At 41.4% G+C, this 24,113-nt stretch overlaps 1 non-coding gene across 1 annotated transcript; it reads right to left on the bottom strand.

Annotated features, from left to right (window-relative positions):
• Positions 1-18,320: 18,320 nt before the first annotated feature.
• On the bottom strand, positions 18,321-18,427 carry LOC148209110 (small nucleolar RNA R71). The gene has a single exon (XR_015787472.1). It is a non-coding gene; the product is annotated as a small nucleolar RNA R71 (small nucleolar RNA).
• Between the last annotated feature and the right edge of the window lie 5,686 nt (positions 18,428-24,113).

The following is a 24,113-nucleotide window of genomic DNA, read 5'->3' as shown; positions in this document are numbered from 1 at the left end:
CAGTCAAAACTCCCACATAAGTGCAAGGTCAATTACATTCTAGCTAGTACACTCAGTGAACACCCTAGGCCTAACGAAGCCGAGCTGTAACCTTAACTAATGAGGAAAGAATTAAACGCAAAAGTAATTCATAGGGAACGTACAAGTTGACAAGAGCAAGCATGAGGTGTACCTGGTGATGACAAGGAGGCCGATCGGGATCACTACTCCTAAATACCCTAGTTACTAGGTAAGTCTACAGGAATGTTTCGGCTCTGATACCAACTGTAAAGACCCAAATTTTCGACACGTTTAACGAGGTAACGACCCTATAATATTTACTAATCCCTCCTATTGAAGGTAACGTAAAGTGTAATGTCCTCATAATGCAACCTGAAAAATGGAGGTACGCGATCATTTCCCTGTTCTTTTCCCCTGATACTATAATGACGTGAATCAGTTACTTTAAGGATAAACGAGGCTCATAGCAAAACCCAATCCAAAAGAAAATAATGCCTGCCTTAGTGGCTAGGAATCCAATTAAAAGAAAACAATCGTTTTGTCTAGTAATCCAAATACACCAGTGGTTCGAATAGTAATAATATCCGCAAAACAATAATTCACCTAAGATGCAGGAATAGAAAAAGAAAACGTCCCGTGAGTTAACCCAATGTCTAGGTTTTCCCCTAACAATATGATTCTAACGCTGCTCGCAATGCATAACATTATCCACTATCCCAACCAACACAGCTAGTGATCCCTCCTCGGTCAAACCTCCTCCACGTCATCACCACGGTCAGCCCTATTCACACCTGAAACAATTAAGGTAGAGGGGGGGGGGGGTGAATACATAACATACTCCGTAAGTAGCCCTCTCTAACTAAACACAACAGCATTCTCGTAATCACAACCACATCAAAACAACAGCAGAAACAACAGATAGGCAGCAAGGGATAATAACAGTAGATTAACCTTACCATACAAGCAGCTTAACGCCGGGACTTCCGGGAGTCCAACCACACGACTCACTATCCCCTGCCCCACTTGAGCTAACACTCACTCTACCCCCTATGTTGGTACTCCAAGTCTAACTCTTTGAGGCGTAACGGCTCTTGACATTTATCCCCAAGATACCGACCTCCCTCTACCACGCTTGGTGTTCGACCTTGCCATTTATCCCCAAGGCCTCGAATTGTTACTCGTAAGCATCACTTTACGTTAGTCCTCCAAGCCTAACTCTTCGAGTCGTATTGGCCCTTGACATTTATCCCCAAGACCCCAATACTTCTCTTTGGCCTTGCCATTTATCCCCAAGGTCTTGAACAGTGCACCAGTCCTTGACATTTATCCCCAAGGTACCGATGACTACCCGACGTATTGGTTCTTGACATTTATCCCCAAGACCCCAATACTTCTCTACAGAAACCTGAGGTTTGGCCTTGCCATTTATCCCCAAGGCATCCACTCAAGGCTTTGAGTAAACAAGTGACTAGTATGCATTTTTACTACCGACGACCCACAGGTTAACGAACCACTAACCCATTGACTGAGGTTATGCTGAACGCACGCACTAAGCGTGGTAACAATTCTATGATGCAAGCGCATACCTGTCAGAGTAATATAAAATGGATTGAGTATCCAAGTATCGATCCTCAAGGACTTCTAAATAATTTCCAAACTCTAAAGTTTTAATGAATAGTGAACGTTGAAATGAGTGATTCTTGTAAAATGGGAAGTGGTTACAAATAATGGTTTTGGATTTGGGATTTGGTCTTATAATGGTAAAACCTAGCCCGAATTACTTCAAGTTAGCCAATAAAGAATCAAGGATACGCTAAGGACAATATGCATTTTACTTTAGGAACCAACGACTACGCTTTTCACTTGACTTATGTCTAAGCAAGTTCAAAGTCCTAAGAAATTCCCTAATATGTTTATTATGAGAGATATCTTAGTTTTAGGATGGAAATAGTCGCAACCTCGGGTTAAGGTCCTATGTCCAGGCTACTTAACTGGAACCCTTATGTCTAAGGCACTTCTCTCCTCGGTTTAACCACTCAACAATGCAAATAAGCAACATTTTCAGTATTGACTTGTTAAGACTTACAGTGGCCTTCTCTAAATCCTAACTTTTTGGGAAAACATGTTGAGTAATGAGTGGAAAGCAAAAACACTACTTCTTAGCAACCCTTTTTAGAAATAAAAGGCTAACTATCCATAACCGGGCTAGAGACGGGAATTTAGAAAGACATATTGAAGAAAATACAGCAAGTAAAATGGTTGAAATTGAGATGCATGTGTGAAAAAGTTAACTAACAGAGAGTTTTGCTCGAGATTGAGAGCTTCACCCTTCTCTTTCAAGCCAGGGGGAGTGTCACGTGCTCTTTCCTCCAAAAACACAATTCTCTTAACTAAAAATAAAGTAAAGGCAAAGTAAAGATAAGCTAATTGCTGGATTTTTATAAATTTGAATAGGTAGAAAATAACTAAGTAACAACGGAAACAAAACAAAGCTCAATAAAGGAATGTAAAGTGCTCGGGATTTAAAAACTAAAAGCAACTAATGAAAGCAACTCAAAAGTACTTAGAAAGCAACAAAGAAACACTAAGAATGATCAAGAGAAGGAAGCAAGCCTTGATGCATTTGGTGGAGAAGCTGCTGGAATTTATAGCTGTGTAGAATTGGTTAGGTAGGTCCTAAGACGCTGGTGGATCACCCATTTCCAACTCCTTTGACTGACTAAATCTTGCTCAAACTGATAGTGGAACACTTCTTCTAGACGTATGCATCGTTGGAACCACCAAAACGCATTGGAAGACGCGTTTCATTAAGGGCAAAGTTGGAAGAAAATCAGGAATTCTGCAGCCTCCCAGGCGCCTGGCGCCTCCCATGATGGTTTTTCCGTCTTTTTGCTTCTTTTGATTAATTTGCACTCCCAAATGGTCATAAAATGTCATAAATACAATATAAGCCAACCACAAACCATCATATATGAATTTTGCATGAATTGGAACTCAAACGACCGAGAAAAAGTACGAAACAAAGTTAAAACATAGTAAAAACAGCATCTAAAACCTTCTTTTTACGCATGTAAACCAGCGTAATCACCCATCCCATCACTCTTGATAATTTCCACTAATCCTCCCAAGACAACCTATAAGTACGTCTTCCACATTTCAATTCACAGCACAATTTACCAGCATGCCTTTCATTATACCAAACAAAACACCAACACAACAGCTTACAACAAAAAGAAAACAATATAAAACTATATAACAGGCTATCAACACGTGCATTTCATCTTCGACCCGTTTACAAACGTCATAGGCCAATTGCTCCCAACCACAATAATCAGAAAAGACCAGTCCCCTACAACGATAATAAGCCATGCATTCTCATAATGTCTAACAATAAAAATAGTAACACGAAACTCAACAACAGTCACTAGAAGTCCTCAAAACCAAGACTAACAATTCATATATGCACGAAATAAATTTTTTAACTAAAAATCAGCACAAAACTACTCCGTTAACACTAGATAACGCACGCACTCGCCCCCTGGTGCTACTTACACACTACTATGCTCCTATATCTTGCGTCAATTCACCACCTAATCAACAATAGACAAACAAAATAATTGATACAAAATTTCCAGCCATCTAAATTCATTATAAGAGATCTTGCAATGTCCCTTACCGCAAAAATCGGCTTCGTCTAGGTGCGGGTAACTCAGGCCTAACTCGAATAAATGTGGGTTCCGTATATCGAGCCTCTAATGGTTATGGGTAGGCGCCGAAATCGGCAACTGCTACTCTTCGAACTATTTTATCAGTAAAAACTCACCAAATCGATACCCACGACACTGTGTGCAGTAAGGACCCGCGCCACGACTTTCGACCACCAAGGGAGACAGAACCCGCTCGCGAGGGAAGGGCTGCGCCGCCGGAAAACACCCCGAAGATAGTACCCACATGCACCGCCACCGCCTGCTGCTGCCCGACGCCCCGCGCACGCCTGCTGCTGCCCGAAGCCGCGCGTCTGTTGCTGCCCGACGCCGCGCACCGCTGCTGCCCGACGTTGAGCACCGCTACTGCCTGCCGCGCCGTCTGCTATTGTCCACCGGAGATGGTGAGCCACTGCGTCGGAGGTCGTCGTCCGTTGAGCGCTTCGGGCAGGGATGAGGTGACGGTAGAAGAAATAACGAAAAAGTAAAAGGGGGGGGGTGGGTGTTTCACGAATAGGATGGGTTTGGGGCTAGGGTTTTCTCTTCACTGTCTTTTGTTTTTTAAAAAGAAGGGACCCACTTGGGCTAGGGTTTTCCCCTTACATCCCTCTTTTTTTAAAACAAGGAAGGCCCACTTACCCAAATACTTAATTTGGGCCCAACGACCCAGGACAATTGCCAGAGAAAGCAAACTACTGGTTAAACAATAATTAGATACGTACGTACACGCCAAAATTCATAACAATTACCGCAACAACTCGAAATAAAATGAAATGGAACAATTAAATTAAATTAAAAAGGTTTTTAAGAAAAGAGGCCCCGAGACTCGAGGGTAACCTAACCTGCGTAACGCGGGGCGTTACACCTCGGCTTCAGCTGTTAGTACCATAGTCTCGCCGAGCTTTCCAGTGCTATCTGAAACGCTCAGCATTTCATAGGGTCGCTCGTAGCTAAAAAATCCATCTTTCCTTCAAACACTTTTACATACGAAACCAGATCTCCAGACCCATCGTATGAGCTCATGATAGGAACTTTTAACCTCGGCGGGATGGACGCATCTAGGATCGCTTGGGAGAAATGCAGCTCCTCCTGCTCGACCGCGCGGTGAGGATCCAAGGGTCTGTACTACCTCTTAAGCCCCTCTATCTCCCTTTGGAATTGATCTCGGAGATGGTGTACCTCGGATTGGAAGTCGTGATCGCCTTGGGAGGACCTTTGTCGGGCATCCACTTCCAAGCTCCTCTCCCTCCGTAAGTCGGCCTAGTACTCCTGATCCTCGGGTGCCATCCACCATCGCCTCAATGGTCCCTCGCCTCGGCCCTAGCAGGCGCTGTAGCTGTCGAGTGCTGCCTGATAGGTCCGAGGTAGTCAGACCCTCAGGCGTTGATTCTCCACCTGGTCATCTTGCTCAGGATGGCCTTGCACCTGAGCACCTGGGTACCGCCCAACCCCGAGTGTTGGTGCCCATGCGAGGTCGTTCCAACTCAGAGCATCCTAGCATGTCGGAACTGATACTCTGTCCTTTTGGTCGGGTGCATCAAATCTTTCCCCCTGGCAGAGTCCTTAGAGGCAGAAGAGTCAGACATCTCGCTTCCCCTCTCAACTGCTTCCAGCCGCGCTTTGACCTCAGTCAGCTCGACAATCACATTAGCTACAACGATAGGATCCACACCTACGTTGGTACTTGCTCCGAAACGCGTACCCGTGTTCCCCCAGCCTTGAATACGAGAAACACGAGGTGGTAGACCGTTCTTCTGAGGCTGGAGTGGTGGAAACTCGTTCGAGGCAAGGTGGAAGTCCCGAGCCACTATGGGATCAATCATGATAGGCCGACCTCCATTTTCCTTGATAGCCTCTTGTGCAACGAGGATGGGCGTTGAGGGCAGTAGTTGCCGCCCTCGGAGAGTGAGTCAGCGAGAGCTGTGAGTGAGACTGCTGAGAGCGTGTTTGGGCCATCAGCTCAGCTTGCAGAGGTAAGACTGACTTCTCAAACGTCGACTCCCCACAGACGGCGCCAAATGTTTGAGCTCGAAATGGTCAAGCTCAAGAGAAGTGTAGGTCGGAGTGATTGGAACAATCTCTCTCAGCTGTCGAGGAACCTCCGTAAGCCCTTGAAGAACGTACACTACAACAAATTGGCCCTTTCATGACGGGCATTGCCCCTCATTAACGAGTAACCATGTCGGTCAGTGACCGACACCTTTTCGAGTGTCCTTGTTTCTTTTCAATGACAGACAGTTTTAATGTCGGGCATTACTTGTCATGTAAATCTTCTTTCCATAACGGGCATGCCCGTCATGGAAGGATAACAATGATGGGCGTTGACCGACATCTTTACATGTAACGCCCCGCGTTACTCAGCTCCGGCCTACGTTACTCAGGTCAGGTTACCCTCGAGTCCCGGGGGTTTCTTCTCAGAAATAATTTTAAATTTATCTAATTGCTCTGTGTCAGTTCTTTTGAACTACTGTAGTATTTGTTGTGAGTTATTGGTTTTATGTATGTATTTAATGGTTGTTGACTGTGAGTGTGTTGCCGTGGTACTTGCCTGGGTCGTTGGGCCGATTGCTTATTTATGTTAGGAGAATTAACTAAATATAGGGAGGTGAGGTCTGCAATCGTAATCTTTTGGAGTCCATGGGCCTTGTTTTCTTTCGTTCAATTTTTAGTTAAATGGGCTTTATTAGGAGCCCAAAACTTCTCCAAGAAGGGGCCTCGTGTGGATTTGTCAAATGCCCAAAACCCTAGCCATTTAGAAATTAAAACAAGGAGTTATAAAGAGAGAAGAAAAAAAACCCTAGCTTTCTTTTTCCCCATCTTCACGTTTAGCCTCTCTATCCTCTAGGGCTGCCTCACGACTTCGCCGGCGAGCCTTCCTCCGACGACCACCACCGGCGACGACACGATGACCTAGTCCACGGCGGCAGGCGCGGCGACGGCTCCATTTCACGGCAACGGGCGCGGCGGTGTGTTCGGACATCGAGGTCCGCAGCAGCGGCGTCCGTTCGTGGCAGCGGTGGGCGGCGACTCCGTTCGTGCTAGCGGCGTACGGCGGTGTGTTCGAGGACAACAGGCGGCGTGCGGCGTTGGTGTGGTGGTGTGTTCGGACAGCTGGGTGTGCAGCGGCGGCGTCCGTTCGTGGCAGCGGCGGGCGACGACTCTATTCGTGCTAGCAGCGTGCGGTGGTGACAGCGGGGAATTTCAAACAGCGGAGTTTTATAGTGTTTTGGTGGCTACCCGCAGCTGAACGAAATCGTTTCTGGCGGTAACGATGCATTTATAGCACCTTAGAACTAGTTCGATGGCTGAACTTCTATTTAATTGCTTTTTCTTTTCCCTTGGTGTTTAGGTGTTGAATCGGCGCGTGCTTTGGAATCCTAGCAGTGTGTAAGTAGTACCGGGGGGGACGTGTGCGTGTGAATGTGTGCTAAATTCCTTGGATAAGTCTGTGTGTTTATATTCGCATTAATCTAGATTTGAATGTCTGTTACTATTGATTCTGGTTGTCTTTTGTTCGTTGAGATAATTATGGACGAATGGATTCTACTATAATTTTTGACGTTAGATTTGGTTATGACTGAATATTGCCATTGTTGCTGAACTTGTAGTTATGCTGGCTAGAATGTTGTGAAGCATCTGTGGAAGTCTATGTTTCTGATTATGACTGTCGTGTCGATATTTCAGCGTATGTTGGATAGTTGAGTGATTTGTACAGGTTGCTTGGGTTCGTTTATAATAAACCATGTAATTAAAGCGTGCATTATGCTTGTTTGTTGTTGTTGATGGACTTGTTGCATCTGTTGATGGATTCTATGTTTCATGAGGTTGTCCCTAGTTGAGTGATTTTTACATGTTGCTTGGTTTCGTTTAGAATAAGCCATGTAATTAAGGCGTTCATTATGCTTGTTTGTTGTTGTTGACGGACTCGTTGCATCTGTTGATGGATTCTATGTTTCATGAGGTCGTCCCTAGTTGAGTGATTTGTACAGGTCGCTTGGTTTCGTTTAGAATAAATCATGTAATTAAGACGTACATTATGCTTGTTTGTTGTTGTTGATGGACTTGTTGCATCTGTCGTATGGTAAAACGTTGGTGTGATATGCTAGCCGTGTGAGTAGGATCCCTGACATTTTGAGAGGTCTGGTTGTGGGTACTAAGGCCTAGTCGTAGGAGTATTGGGTCCACCTTAATGAGTAGGTTGCTGTGGCAGGCAGGATGAGTTTTTGTGATTGGAACACTTGTTGGAGGCAAGAGGTGGTTTCGTCGGTGCTGTATGGTTCGGGTAGGAATGGAATGAGGGTTAATTCCCGTGAGTAAAGAGTCAGGGGCTGATACGTCTCTGTGGGTGTCGAGGCTCCGGGTACAAAGGGTCGGGGGTCGGCACGATGAATCTAACTGAGACTAGCTTTGATTTTATACGGGGTGGGGCCAAGAACCAATACGTTGATTAGATATCAGTACCTTGGGAATAAATGTCAAGGACCGGTGTGTAACCCCAGACCTTGGGAATAAGTAGCAGGGTCGAACGCCAAGCTTCTATGGAGGGTCATTGGTACCTTGGGGATAAATGTCAAGGACCAATGCGCCCCAAAGGGCTAGCCTTGGAGTACTAACTCGGGGTCGGTATGAGTTGTATGTTGAAAGAGTTAGGAGCTAGCGGGTTGTGCAAATCAAAGCCACGATAGTTCCAAGGTTGGTTGGAGTGTCGAGAGGTCACTTTACTATTATTAGTTCTTGATCCTTATTACTTAAATTGTTGTATATGATGCAGATGTGATTGTGAGCATGTTGTTTGGTGTCTGTTTGGTGAGTGCTACTTACGGAGTATATTATATACTCACCCCCCCTCTATGTTGTTGGTTTTCAGGTGAGAACAGGACCCACGGCCGTGGTGATGACGTGGAGAAGGCTTGACCGAGGAGGGACCACTAGTTTTGTTTTGTTAGGATAGTTGTACTGGGATTCCTTTGCCTTCGCATTTAGAAACTTAGTGCCAGCATTGTCAGAGTTGTTGGCTCGCGGGCGTTTCTTTCTTTTGTTTATGTCTTTGTTCTTTTCTTTTATTTCATACTTGTTCTTTACCGAGTTGTTAGCCGCCCGGATTCACTAATATTGTTTAAAACCAGGTTGAGTTGTTGAATTGTGAAAGCAAATAATTGTAACTTTCCTTGATTGGTTTTAGCCACTGAGGCAAATTGCGTGTTTCTTTTTGGATCCGGATCTTTACTTAGTTGGGTTGCTAGCCATTGAGGCCAATCTGAGTTTCCAGGTGCCCTTTTGTTATGACTGAAGCCCCACAGGCTTTTCCTCCGTCTCATGTTCCATAAAAGAAAAAAAAAGAAAAGAAAAAGTGTTTAGTTATGGCAGCAAATACCCCGTACCTTGTAGTAATTTTGAGGACGTTACATTACGAGTGTCCTTGTTTCGTTTAATTTTGCATGACAGTTTTTACCCGTCATTATATGTGCGACATTGTTTGTACATCATCGTTTGTGCGTCATTGTTTGTACGTCATCATTTGAGCGTCATTGTTTGTACGTCATTGTATCTACGTCTCGTATGTGCGTCGTGGAATGACTATATTTCATGACAGATATTGACCGTCATTATTTCGTGAATAATTTAATTAAAAAAATAGTTGGTTGTCGAGACGTGACTAACCAACTATATAACAATCCAAACTTCTATATATTATAAACAAGACCAAGTATTTCAAATATGCTAAGTACTACTACAGAAAGTAACCCGAACCAAATACTTACATCAAATAAACAGAAGTAATGAATCCATCGGTACTACACAAATTGTCCAAAAAATGATGTCCATTCTATTCGGACTTCGTCCATTTCTTCTTGTTTGTAGGCATTTTCTTGTATTAAACTACAAAAAAAGAAAGATGATACTGATTAATATAAGGATAAAGCATATATAAACACATAAAGGTATATGATAATACATACAAATTTAGTTATAGGAGTATTAGGATTCCGCACTATTTCTCGTATATACTTTTGCAAATAGTACCTACACTCGATAGAACCTAGTTGCCGAGGACACTACATATAGAAAATTTGAAAAATAACATAATTATGAGTTAACAAAGGATTTCAATGCAAATTCGAGCATATTTAAAATGTAATAAAATGCAAGTTTACCTTCACAGGTTTCCAAATTGTAGTACTACGACAATGTTAAATAGAGTGTTAAGCTTGCCACATTTTCAATGATCTAAATAACTTGAAACATTAGAATGACATAATTATAAAAATTATAACTATAAGAGTTCAAGGCACCTATGTATTTATGATTCCCTTATAATTTTCTTACTTTTTAGAGAGTCCAATACATAAACACAATTCTCTCGAAGATGTATAACAAACAACTTCCAGTGAAAACTATTAATAACCAACATGATAATATTACATTCATGGATGGATAAAAGAAACTATAAATAAGTAAAATCAAGTTAAATTACTAGCTTACCCGCCATTACGTGGGATGAGTACTACTTGTTCCAAGTTACTCATGTCTAACCTGTTGGCTAGATCTAGAACAAGTTTCTTGAGACATCATTTGTAGTAAAATGTTGTCCGGGTCAACCACCAAGAACTTCTTATGTGTCTCCTCCTCACATTCATTCCAAAGATACCTAAACATATAATTGTAAAACATTAAACTTCATAGTTAGCAAAGTTAAGATATGAAATAGATTTAATATACGATGTACGTGAGTACACACATATAGCCTATTTCAATCATCTCGCACTATTGCATGATGTCATGACGTGTTAAACTAATGATCTTCTCCCTTCCAAATATGTAATCACCGATATTGAATTCAATTACATCCTTGTTGTTCATTGAACGCACGACATATTGATTTAGGAGTTTAATAGTCATGTGGACATCAATATGTTCAGATGATTGTGTTCTTGGCTTGGATGTTCGAGGATAAGGAACCATTGACAAACAAAATTACAAACAACATTTAACAAATGAAAAGTTAAAACTTCACTCAAGTTAGAACAAGACATACCTTTTTCTCCTCATTTAAAATTACTAGTCGACGAGGCCATGCCACGAAGCTACCAATGGCACTCCATGAATTGTTGGACTTTGAACGTCATTATCAAATATTGTGCCAACTGCAACAATGTTCTCCACTGATCCAATAGCCAGATGACACAGTTTTCCCTTAGAAAATTTAAAAGCAAAATGCTAAATGTTATGCACAAAAAAGCTAAGTGTCGTGCCTAAAAACAGTAAGCGCCAAAACTAAAACAAATTAGTTACCATTGTTGGTTGTTCATCCGAGATAAAAACTTTAATAGGTGCATTGACAACTTCCTCCCCTTTCTCCTTTTTCTTTGAGACATTACTGACTTTAGTTGTGGATTTTTTTGGTTATGAGCTCTAAGTCTTCAATTCGGCTTGGTCTTAAAGGTTGCAATCCCAAATCTGACTTCCTTTTGGCAACATTAAAATATAGGGATGGTGAAACAAACTCACCTAATCCCCTCGCACGACCTCTATGTTCGGGGGTGCTTAATGCTTCAGTTAAAACATCTTCGCCCTTGTGTATTGTAGCCAACTCATCCTATCACAAATATTTATTATCATATTATCATCTAAACATCCCACTTTCTAAATCTCATTGAAATAAAAAACACAGAAACTTACAATTCGAGCAGCACATTCTTTAGTGGCAACATCAAAGTGTTTTTTGTCATCCACGACTTATCCAGTACTGAATTTATGAAAGTTTCATCTAAAAAAAAAAAACAATGGTTAAGCTTGTGTACTTTGTCGGGCTCTTAAGAAGCAAAATAGAAATGATTAAGAAACAAAAGATTGATAAAGTGGGGTGTGTAAAGTGGTAGCTAGTAAACATGGAAGGTTATGAACGAAACAAAGTGTATCAAATTAATTAAATTAGTGAAAAGTTACGTGAGCATGATGCTTTAACAAAATTCATAAGTTCTCCAACTCTCTCATAGTTACACTCACAATCGTTTTGGGTTTGCTAGCTTACAGTTATTTCCCAGAAAAAAAAACATTTCTCTCTTCTTTTTCTTCCATTGGACTTGTTCTTTTGGTTATTATACATTTCACACCTATAGCCACACTTCAAAAATATGTTGGAGGTTGCCAATTCATTCTTTGAATGATGGGAGCAGAGAAAAATTTTAATCAGATGAAAATAGAGAATACATTTCCCACACATTCTTCTTTTTCTTTTTTGTTTAACAACAGCAGCCGACGGAGGAGTTTTTGGTTTTTGGTGGGCTTACCCGAAAGCGTCACGTTACGAGAACTCAAATTTTTACTAGTGCACACCCTATCCTTAATACCCTTCTTTCAAAATCTCTCTATAAGTCTCTCTCTCATTTTTGGAGACGAGAGTAGCGCAGGGAGGGGCAAAATTAAAATATTGAGAAAAATCCTAAAATTTCTCTTTCCCCCACGTTATACATCTACTAGCTTCCTCCTTTCTCTTTTTCTTATTGGTGGGTTCACAACAAAACTAAATATAACACACAGAAGGAGAGAGAAAGTAAAAGAACCATCTTTTCTTATACAACTTTCCCACTTTAGCCAAATCTAAAAGTTTTTTTCTCTCTCATACTCGATTTGCGTTACCAATAAACAAACAAGATTAATGGAATTTGTGTGAAATGAGTCTTCTTCTCGGTCCAACAAAAAAGATTATCCTATTCCCTTCCCTTCCCTTCTCATCTAAACTCAATCGATTTTTTTTTCATTCGTGAAATAGGGCACAACAGAGAAAGAGAAAAAAACTAGAAGTTATAGATAAAATAACCCAAACTCAAACCAGAAGAAAATGAGAAGTTACCAAACTAGAAAGAGATGAAAACGAGCACATATTAGGGAAGAGAGGAGAAGGAAGAACGGAACCTCGATGTTGTTGCCGCTGCCTAATATATTCGCTCGTCATCGCCGTCTACGCCGAATCGTAGCTCATCTGTAAAGGCCCAGATTTATGGCACGGTCCATGAAGTAACGGTCCTATATAGCTTACTGAACCCTCCCGTTTAAAGTGATGAAAAGTAATGTTCCTCTAATGCAACATAAAGAGAATGGAGATACATAATAATAGAATAACTAGGAGTTAAACCCCGCCTCAGTGGTCAGGTCTCCAATCAAGAATATAATCATTTTGACTCGTAATCTCAACACGACAGAAATTCGAAAAAAAAAACAGAAACAAATACCCATAAAGCAATAAGAGAAGGTGTCCTTGGCATTAGCCCAATGTCTAATTCCCCTTTTTATTTCATAGTGGTGGAATCTTAACGATGTCTGCATTGCACGACATTATTCCCTAGCCTAACCGACACAGTTAGTGGTCCATTCTCTAGTCTAACCGACACAGCTAGTGATCCCGTCTCAGGCAAACCTCTTCCACGTCATCACCACGGCCGGCCCGGTTCACACCTGAAACAATAAGGTAGAGGGGGTGAGTACATAATTACTCCGTAAGTAGCCCACCCTAACTAGACATCACAACATGCTCGTCAACACAACCACATCAAAGACAATAGCAGAACAAACAGATAGGCAACACGAGACAATAACATTGAATTAACAATACATACAAGCAACCCAACGCCTAGACTCCCGGGACCCCCACACTATGTTAGTACTCCAAGTCTAACTTTTCGAGGCGTAACGCCTCTTGACATTTATTCCCAAGATACCGACCTTTCTCCACAACGCTTGATGCTCGACCTTGCCTTTTATCCCCAAGGTCTAGAACTGTTACCCTTTAGCACCCTCTTCACGTTAGTCCTCCGAGTCTAACCCCTCGAGTCGTGCTGGCCCTTGACATTTATTCCCAAGACCCCAATACTTTTCTTCAGAACTTAAGGTTCGAGCTTGCCATTTATTCCCAAGGTCTAGAACTATGCACCAGTCCTTGACATTTATTCCCAAGGTACCGATGACTACCCGGCGTATTGGTTATTGACATTTATTCCCAAGACCCCAATACCCCTCCATTGAAACCTGATGTTCGGCCTTGCCATTTATTCCCAAGGCATCTACTCAAGCTTTGAACAACCATACGACTAACCAACATCTTCAGTCCAGACACCTCACAGATCAACAAACCACTAACCCGACCCGTCGCTCGTGTCAATCCCCACTAACCTTCCAAGGTAAACCTATAAGTAAGTCTTCCACACTTCATTTCACAACTCAAATTTCTTTTTACCAGCAAACTCTCCTTCGTACCAATAATACATCAATTCAACAGCTTCTAACAAAGTAATATAAAACTATATGACGGGCTAACAACACAATGCATTTCGTCCCCGACACGTTTACAACGTCATAGTTTAGCTACTTCCAAGTACAATAATCAGGACCCAACCAAACACAACCAACAACACGAAAACATGAATTCTTATAATGTCTAGCAATGAAACGACAACACGTAACAACTTCCAACTATAATAATCCGGACCAACCAAGCACAACCAATAACAAGAAATCATGCATTCTCATAATGTCTAGCAATGAAACGACAACACGTAACACAACGATAATTACTGTGAGTGCACAACCACGGCTAACTATTTTCCTAATGCATGAAATAAATTATTTCAATTAAAAATCATCACCAAAACCATTCAACTAACTAAAAATCAGCACCAACACCATACAACTAAATAAAAATCAGCACTAAAATCCCTTCAACTAATTAAAAATCAGCACCAACACCATGCAACTACATAAAAATCAGCACCAAAATCCATCCCGTTAACACGAGGTAACACACGCACTCGCCCCCGGGCTACTTACACACTGTTATGCTCTTGAATCCTGTGTCAACTCACCACCTAAACACAATAAGCAATGAAGTAATTAATATAAAATTTCCAGCCATCTAAATTCATCCTAAGGGATTTTGCAATGTTCATTACCGCAAAAATCGACTTCGTCTAGGTGTGGGTAACTCAGGCATAACTCGAATGGTTGTGGGTTGCGTAAATCAAGCCTCTAATGGGTATGGGTAGGTGCCGGGATCGGAAACTGCTGCTGTCCGGACTAAATTAGCAGTAAAAAATCATCAAACGATGCCCACGATGCTGCGCGCAGCAAGAACCCGCGCTACGACCTGCTGCTGTAAAAACCCACGCCCACTGCTGCTGTCCGAACGTCGTGCACCTCCGCCGTTGCCCGGAACCCGCGCGACGCTGCTGCCGACGCCCCTGCACCGCTGCTACCGCCGTCACCCGCGCGCAGCTGCTGCCCGTTGCTGCCGACACCGCACGCCGCCGTTGCCCGAAGTCGTCGTCGCCGTCGCCTGCCACGCCACCCGCCGCGTCGTCGCCTACCGTTGCTGCTGTCAAGTCTCCGGTGGTCGCCGTTCGTCGAGTGTTTCGGCGACGGTTGAGGTGCCGGTAGAAGAAGGAACACGAAAAACTAAAATGGGGAGCGAAAGAAGAGGCTCACGAAAAGGGGGAGGGATGTTGGGGGCTAGGGTTTCCTCTTACCTTCTCTTTGTTCCCCTTTTTTTTTACAAATAGGGGCCCACTTGGGCTAGGCCCTTTTCTCCTTCCCTCTTGTTTTAAAACAAGAAAGGCCCACTTACTTAGATACTCAAATTGGGCCCAACGGATCGGAACAATTATAGAGAAAGCAATTTCCTCGTTACACAATAATTGGATACGTAAGTACACTTCAACACTATAACAATAACCACGGCGGCTCGAAATAAAATGAAATGAACAATGAAATTAAATAAAAAAAAATTTCTAAGAAAAAAGGTCCGGAGACTCGAGATAACTAACAAGAGTAACGCGAGGCGTTACAGACTTCCCCCCCTTTAGAAACTTTCGTCCTCGAAAGTTCGTCGTTCGAATAATTCAGGGTATCGGGTTCTAATTTCGTCCTCCCTTTCCCAGGTGGCTTCCTCCACCTGATGATTCCTCCACAAGACCTTCAGATGTAAAAAGGGAGTGTGCAGATTCCTTAGGGGTATTTGAAAACGTTTTCTGTTTTTGAAAGGAAAAAGGATTTTGAAAGAGAAAGTTTTTATCATTTCAAACTTGGTTTATAGTGACTAAGCTTACAAAGGCAATAGAATGGTAGGGTTTGACATCTTTTCCCTAAGACAATTTATGATTGAACATCTCGGTTGCTTTTGCTTTACCTTGTCCATGTGTTAGAAAGCTGATTAAAGTTGCTAAGTTTTGCTTGACGACAAGCAAAAAGTTAAGTTTGGGGGTGCGATTACACTTGTTTACATGCGTAAAAAGAAGGTTTTAGATGCTGTTTTTACTATGTTTTAACTTTGTTTCGGACTTTTTCTCGGTCGTTTGAGTTCCAATTCATGCAAAATTCATATATGATGGTTTGTGGTTGGCTTATATTGTATTTATGACATTTTAGGACCATTTGGGAGTGCAAATTAATCAAAAGAAGCAAAAGGATGGAAAAACCACATGGGATGCGCCAGACGCCTGGGAGGCTGCAGAAAACTTGGTTTTCTTCCAACTTTGCCCTTAATGAAACGCATCTTCCAATGCGTTTTGGTGGTTCCAACCGATGCATACGTGTAGAAGAAGTGTTCCACTATCAGTTTGAGCATGATTTAGTCAGTCATAGGAGTTGGAAATCGGTGATCCACCAGCGTTTTAAGACCTACCTAACCAATTCTACACAGCTATAAATTCCAGCAGCTTCTCCACCAAATTCATCAAGCCTTGCTTCCTTCTCATGATCATTCTTAGTGTTTCTTTGTTGCTTTCTAAGTCTTTTGAGTTGCTTTCATTAGTTGCTTTTAGTTTTTAAATCCCGAGCACTTTACATTCCTTTATTGAGCTTTGTTTTGTTTCCGTTGTTACTTAGTTATTTTCTACCTATTCAAATTTATAAAAATCCAGCACTTAGCTTATCTTTACTTTGCCTTTACTTTATTTTTAGTTAAGAGAATTGTGTTTTTGGAGGAAAGAGCACGTGACACTCCCACTTGCTTGAAAGAGAAGGGCGAAGCTGTCAATCCCGAGCAAAACTCTCCGTTAGTTAACTTTTTTTTTCACACATGCATTTCAATTTCAACCATTTTACTTGCTGTATTTTCTTCAATATGTCTTTCTAAATTCCTGTCTCTAGCCCGGTTATGGATAGTTAGCCTTTTATTTCTAAAAAGGGTTGCTAAGAAGTAGTGTTTTTGCTTTCCACTCATTGCTCAACATGTTTTCCCAAAAAGTTAGGATTTAAAGAAGGCCACTGTAAGTCTTAGCAAGTAAGTACTGAAAAGGTTGCTTATTTGCATTGTTGAGTGGTTAAACCGAGGAGAGGAGCGCCTTAGACATTAGGATTCCGGTTAAGTAGCCTAGACATAGGACCTTAACCCGAGTTTGTGACTATTTCCATCCTAAAACTAAGATATCTCTTATAATAGACATATTAGGGAATGTCTTAGGACTTTGAACTTGCTTAGACATAAGTCAAGTGAAAAGCGTAGTTCTTGGTTCCTAAAGTAAAATGCATATCGTCCTTAGCATATCCTTGATTCTTTGTTGGCTAACTTGAAGTAATTCGGGCTAGGTTTTACCATTATAAGACCAAATCCCAAATCCAAAACCATTCTTTGTGACCACTTCCCATTTTACAAGAATCACTCATTTCAACGTTCACAATTGATTAAAACTTTAGAGTTTGGAAATTATTTAGAAGTCCTTGAGGATTGATACTTGGATACTTCATCCATTTTATATTACTTTGACAGGTGTGCGCTTGCATCTATAGAATTGTTACCACGCTTAGTGCGTGCGTTCAGCGTAACCCCAGTCAAGTTTTTGGCGCCGTTGCTAGGGACTTTAGTTTTAAAATTATTTTAAAATTCTTTTAGTTTTTATTTTTGTGAATTGTTGTTGGGTGTAATTTCCATCCACCGTTTTTGTTCTATATTTTTGGTCGTTTATCTCACAAGGGTAAGTTAAAGTGCATGAGCACAAGATCTTTTCTTCTACCCCTTGACCCTAAGATTGAGCGGACCCTTCGAAAAACTTGAAAGGAGCAAAGACTTCGAAAACAACTAGAAAAGCAAAAAGAGAGAGAAGGTGAAATCAGTCCTGAAAGTGAGGTAGAGAGTACGAGCACATCAATGGCAGATATTCCACCTCATGATCTGGTTGATCCACCTGCTGTTAACGGTAATATGAGGGATCACGCAAGAAATAATGAATTCAACCATATCCAGATGGCAAACAACAGAGACGTGGCAATGCGAGAATATGCCGCCACGGCTTTTCAGAACTTTGATTCAGGGATAGTCAACCCTATTCCAGCCCACACAAACTTTGAGCTTAAACCAATGATGTTCCAAATGTTGCAGACAAATGGACATTTTGGAGGGCAGGAACATGAGGCTCCACATGATCATCTGAAATCATTCATTCAAATTGCAAATGCATTTCGATTACCTGGTATAACAGACGATGCTCTTAGACTAACACTTTTTCCATTTTCTTTGAGGACCAAGCTAGAGCATGGCTCAATGCATTTCCACCGGGATCCATCACCACATAGGGGTCGTTAGTGGAGAAGTTCTTAACAAAATTCTTCCCACCTACTCGCCACACTGATATCAGAGAGGAGATCATCTCCTTTAGACAGTATGATTGTGAACCTGTTCACGAGGCGTGGGAATGGTTTAAAGAACTAATTAGGAAATGTCCGAACCATGGCTTGCCAGCATGCATCCAGATAGAACATTTCTTTAGAGGTTTAGATCATCCTACTAAGATGATGCTAAACAATGCTGCCAACGGAGCCTTTACAAAGAAGACATTCAACGAGATAGTCGACATCCTAAATGACTTAGCTTCACACAACGAACTATGGTGTTCGCAAAGATCTAGGGAAGCACCAAAGAAGCAAGATCCAGCTGGAGTTTTGGCTCTGGACATTGCGACCTCGATGCAAAAAGAGATGGCTACAATGAACCAGAGGTAGAAAGAGATGGCGTTGGGAATAAAAAATCCATTAGCCATGCCGATACAACCTGTGCAGTCGGATTATTGCACTCCTGCCCCTGTTTGCCAAGTCAACGATTTCATTTGTTCATTCCGCAGTGAAAACCATATTTATGATAATTGTCCACATAACCCTGCTTCCGTTTTTTATTTAGGACATGGGAACAATAGGAACTTTAACCCATATTCGAACACCTACAACCCAGGTTGGAGGCACCACCTTAATTTCTCATGGGGAGGTCAAGGAGGTTCGAGCGGTTTTAATCAAGGGTAGAGCCAGCAGAACAAGCAGCCCTATGTTCCACCTACACAGCAATACATCCCGCCACCGCAACAGCAGTACATTTAGAGAACACAGACTCCACCAGGTCAAAATAACAACTCAAATCTTGAGAGTATGATGAAGGAGTACATGGCCCGAACCGACGCAGTGATACAATCCCAAGCGGCATCAATGAGAAATTTCGAGACCCAATTGGGACAGCTCGCCAATGAATTGAAGAATAGACCACAAGGTTCTTTTCCAGGCCATACTGAATTACCAAAACGAGAAGGGAATGAACAGTGCAAAGCTGTCACCCTTAGGAGTGGACTGGCATATGATGGACCAACAATGCCAACAACAGATGTACAGATTCGTCCACTAAACCAACTGTTAAGATACCAGAGAATCCAACAACACCAGAAAAAGAAAATATTAGAAAAGGTAATGAGGACACCCCGAGTGTTCCTCCACAGGTACAACCTTCTTTTACCCCTACTCCCTCGTTTCCACAAAGATTAGTTAAGAAAAATAATGATTCCCAGTTTAGAAAATTTTTAGATATTTTAAAGCAATTGCATATAAATATACCATTAGTAGATGCTCTAGAACAGATGCCAAATTATGCTAAGTTTTTTAAAGATATAGTTTCTAGGAAGAAAAAGATAGGAGAGCATGAACTGGTAGCCATGACAAAATGTAGTAGTGAAGCTGTAGGCAGCCGCTACCCATGAAATGTAACGATCCTGGCAGTTTTACCATTACATGTTCCATAGGAGGGAAAAACCTAGATAGGGCATTATGTGATTTAGGCGCTGGCATTAATCTTATGCCATTATCAGTTTTCAAATCTTTAGGCATAGGAGAAGCTAGACCTACTACGGTTACCCTCCAACTAGCAGATAGATCTATCATAAGACCTGAGGGAAAGATAGAAGATGTTTTAGTCCAGGTGGACAAATTCATTTTCCCTGCGGACTTTATCATTCTAGATTGCGAGGCAGACTTAGACGTTCCCATTATTTTAGGAAGACCATTTCTAGCCACTGGGGATACAGTTTTTAATGTGAGGAAGTGAGAAATTACAATGAGGGTAAATAATGAAGAAGTTAAATTTAACGTTCTAGACGCCATGAAATTACCAGGAGACTTTGAAGAGTGCTTTGCTATAACTAGCTTGAATCCTGTTATGTTTGATGAGTTTTATGACTTATTAGTTACAGAGATTGAAGAAGAGCTTGATAAGATAGCAGAAGGATCGGAAGATGTGACTAATCCTGTTGAAAAAATACAAAAAGAAGAATGCAAGCCGTTACTTCCGTCTATAGTGGAACCACCCACTTTGGAGCAGAAGCCATTGCCGTCGCATTTGAAATATGCGTATCTAGGGGATAACGACACTTTACCAGTTATTATAGCTTCCAATTTATCACCTACTAATGAATATTCTTTATTGCAGATTTTGGAGAAGCACAAAAAGGCCACGGCCTTTTGCATGCACAAAATCTTAGTGGAAGAAGATGTTAAGAACTCTATTGAGAGACAAAGGCGGTTGAACCCGAAGATGAAAGAGGCTGTAAGGAAAGAAATTCTTAAATGGCTTGACGTCGATGTTATATACCCAATATCCGACAGCAGCTGGGTAAGCCTAGTACAGTGTGTACCAAAGAAAGGGGGTATAACCGTGGTGGCCAACGAGGAGAATGAGCTCATCTCAACCCGAACTGTGAGTGGGTGGAGAGTTTGCATTGACTATCGCAAACTCAACAAGGTAACGAAGGAAGACCATTCCGCTACCGTTTATTGACCAGATGCTCGACCGTCTAGAAGGTAAGGATTTCTATTGTTTCTTAGATGGATATTCGGGTTATAATCAAATTACTATTGCTCCAGAAGACCAGGAGAAGACAACATTTACGTGTCCGTATGGTACGTTCGCTTTCAGGCAAATGCCCTTTGGATTATGCAATGCACCCGCGACTTTTCAGAGGTGTATGATGGCCAACTTCTCTGACATGGTAGAAGATATTCTAGAAGTTTTTATAGATGACTTTTCTGTTTTTGGAAATTCTTTTGACGCATGTTTAGTTAAGTTGGAGAGAGTATTGGAGAGATGTGAACAAACAAACCTAGTTGTAAATTGGGAGAAGTGTCATTTCATGGTACAAGAGGGTATTGTTTTGGGTCACAAAATTTCCAAGCAAGGAATAGAGGTAGACCACGTTAAGATAGACATCATTTCAAAGCTACCTCATCCCACGAATGTTAAAGGGATTAGAAGTTTTTTAGGGCATGGGAGATTTTACCGCCGCTTTATAAAAGACTTTGCTAAAATTTCTAAACCCTTGTGTCAATTGTTAGAACATGATAGACCATTTGTTTTTGATGATGACTGTTTAAAATCATTTGAAATGTTGAAAGTTGCTTTAAGTTCAGCCCCTATAATTATCGAACCTAATTGGGATTTACCTTTCGAGCTCATGTGTGATGCTAGTGATTTTGCAATAGGAGCTATGTTAGGACAACGTAAAAACAAGATCTTGCATCCTGTATATTATGCTAGTAAGACTCTGACCGGTGCACAACTCAATTACATTACTACTGAAATGGAACTGTTAGCAGTTGTGTTCGCCTTTGATAAGTTTAGGTCTTACTTGATAGGCACAAAAGTCATTGTTTTTACTGACCATTCTGCTTTAAAATATTTATTTGCTAAAAAAGATGCGAAACCACGTTTGATACGGTGGATTTTGTTACTTCAAGAGTTTGATATTGAAGTTAGGGACAGGAAGGGTACTGAGAATGTAACGCCCCAAGAATTTCACCATTTCCCAACAGGGACCGTTACTAAGACTACCTAAAATTTTCATAAAAACAAGAGAATTGTCTTCACAACAAAACTAAGCAATAAAGCTACAACGCTTCTGCTGCGCTACTCTGATCTTCAACACTCACGAGAGCTTGAACAATTAGAACAATCCACTAAAGCTTTAAGAGAAACTCTCATCCTGTACATATAAACCATTAACTACCGACTTCACATCAACCAAACCCTTCAAGGAGACCTCTACTAACTATAAACCATCCACAAAAAGGAAATTAACATCTTAAGAACTTATTCAAGTACGATCAACATAAACAAATGTTCTCATAAATATCCTAATTAGGTTACAATCCCGTAGTTCAAGAAGCTAACACAATTAATGCTCTAAAAAAAATAATGAATCGGCAACCTTACAACATCCTTTAGACCATAAAACTAAACAAGACCAACCGCTAACAACTCAACTACACGATTAAATTGCCATAACTACCCTAACAAAAAGAAATTAATTGCATGCGGCATATCTAATGGTCTTTCTGATCAAGTCTCCTTCTCGCCATCACCATCCCAAGAGCTAGCTCGATACCTGCAAACTGGAGAGGAAAGAAGAGGGATGAGTACAACCACAGTACTCAGTAAGCAGCCTTTATCTGAAGGGTCACGCACAAACAGCATACTTATCAAGGAACAACGTGTCATGCTTATTAAAGAATCAACACACACACATCATGCCCAACCAAATCATAAAACATTTATAGTCATGCTTTTCATCACATCATGCATTCAAACATTCACACATTCCATAAAGTTCAGTGACAACCACAACCAGGAAACACGTTAACAACTAGCCTCTAGTCTCCCTAACATCTCAAGCATCTCTACGCTTATCTCGGCTATCCTAACCTTCCACAGTTAACTCCTTCGAGTAGAGTCGGCCCCTGACCATTTATACCCAGAGCCCCGACACTGCTCCATCGGCCCTCGACCATTTATACCCGAGGCCCCGATGACTTCACCATCTATTGGCCCTTGACCATTTATACTCAAAGTCTTGAACTCTGCATCGACCCTCGACCATTTATACCCGAGGCCTCGATGTCTTACAATCTATTGGCCCTTGACCATTTATATCCAAGGCCCCAATAGTTCTCCTTTCGAAAGACTCCTCGCATCGACCCCCAACCATTTATACCCGATGCCTCGACGCTCATCTTTATCCAATATTGGCGTATCGACCCCCGACCATTTATACCCGAGGCCTCGATACCCAATTAGTGACGTATCAGCCCTTGACCATTTATACCCGAGGCCCTGACACTCACCCATTCACTTCGTAACTTTCATAACTCCACATATCAATTCTAGCCTCCAACCAGGATTTCAGTACTACTTCCCTAATAACATCAACCACCACAACGCCCATCACGACACAACCACTAATATGATTTCAATGCATCACAGATCTCAAAAACACAAAGTTTGACAGCAACCAACCTGATCACAACATAGAGCACACAAACGCTTCAACAAATAACCCCATGGCATGCTTCACATAACATACATTTCACATAGCGGTTCAGAAAACTTTTAAGAGCACGCCCAACACAATTCATCCAAACATTTAATATCCAACATTAGAAGAAATCATCCAACATCAGTATTCAATAAGCATTGCGAGACATAAATAAACACATCAGACACGCCAAACATCTTATGCAAAATTTCAGACAACAACATCTCCACAATAAGTCAACTTTAACGAGCATTCCCTGCACATACATCATTCCACATCTGATCTCAGCAGCTCAACAATACAAAATTTCCACTATTATCGCCGACGAACATGCAACACTACTCAGGCACATAAACCAACATAAACAAGAGTTACACTGCACAATAACGTATCGAAATCAATATTAAACTTCATAAAATAGCACAGCGGCAACCAAATAATAAACATCAACGCATGCACCCGCCCCTCGTCTACTTACTTTTCATTACTCGATAGGCCACTAATTCCAATCTTTCAAATGCATCGACAAGCCATTCACACATACCATACCGAGCAGCAACTTTCAAGGCACATCCAATAATCATGACACAAGATATTTTCCTAATATGTAAAAGGAAAGGAACAAAAGAAACAACAAGGATGCAACCCAACAATAACAACTAGAAGTCCTCAAATGATGCGGAACAAACTCTAAATACATGAGATATTCCAGTATAGCAAAGTTAAGCACGAAACCATCTCAATAACACCTATTAAGTTACATATTAATAAATAATAAACGCACCGAAAGCACCACACAATT

Source organism: Momordica charantia (assembly GCF_013281855.1).
Source record: "Momordica charantia cultivar OHB3-1 chromosome 9 unlocalized genomic scaffold, Mcharantia_2.0 BLBB01000009.1, whole genome shotgun sequence".
Lineage (NCBI taxonomy): Eukaryota > Viridiplantae > Streptophyta > Magnoliopsida > Cucurbitales > Cucurbitaceae > Momordica > Momordica charantia.
This window is presented reverse-complemented; position numbering and strand designations above follow the sequence as displayed.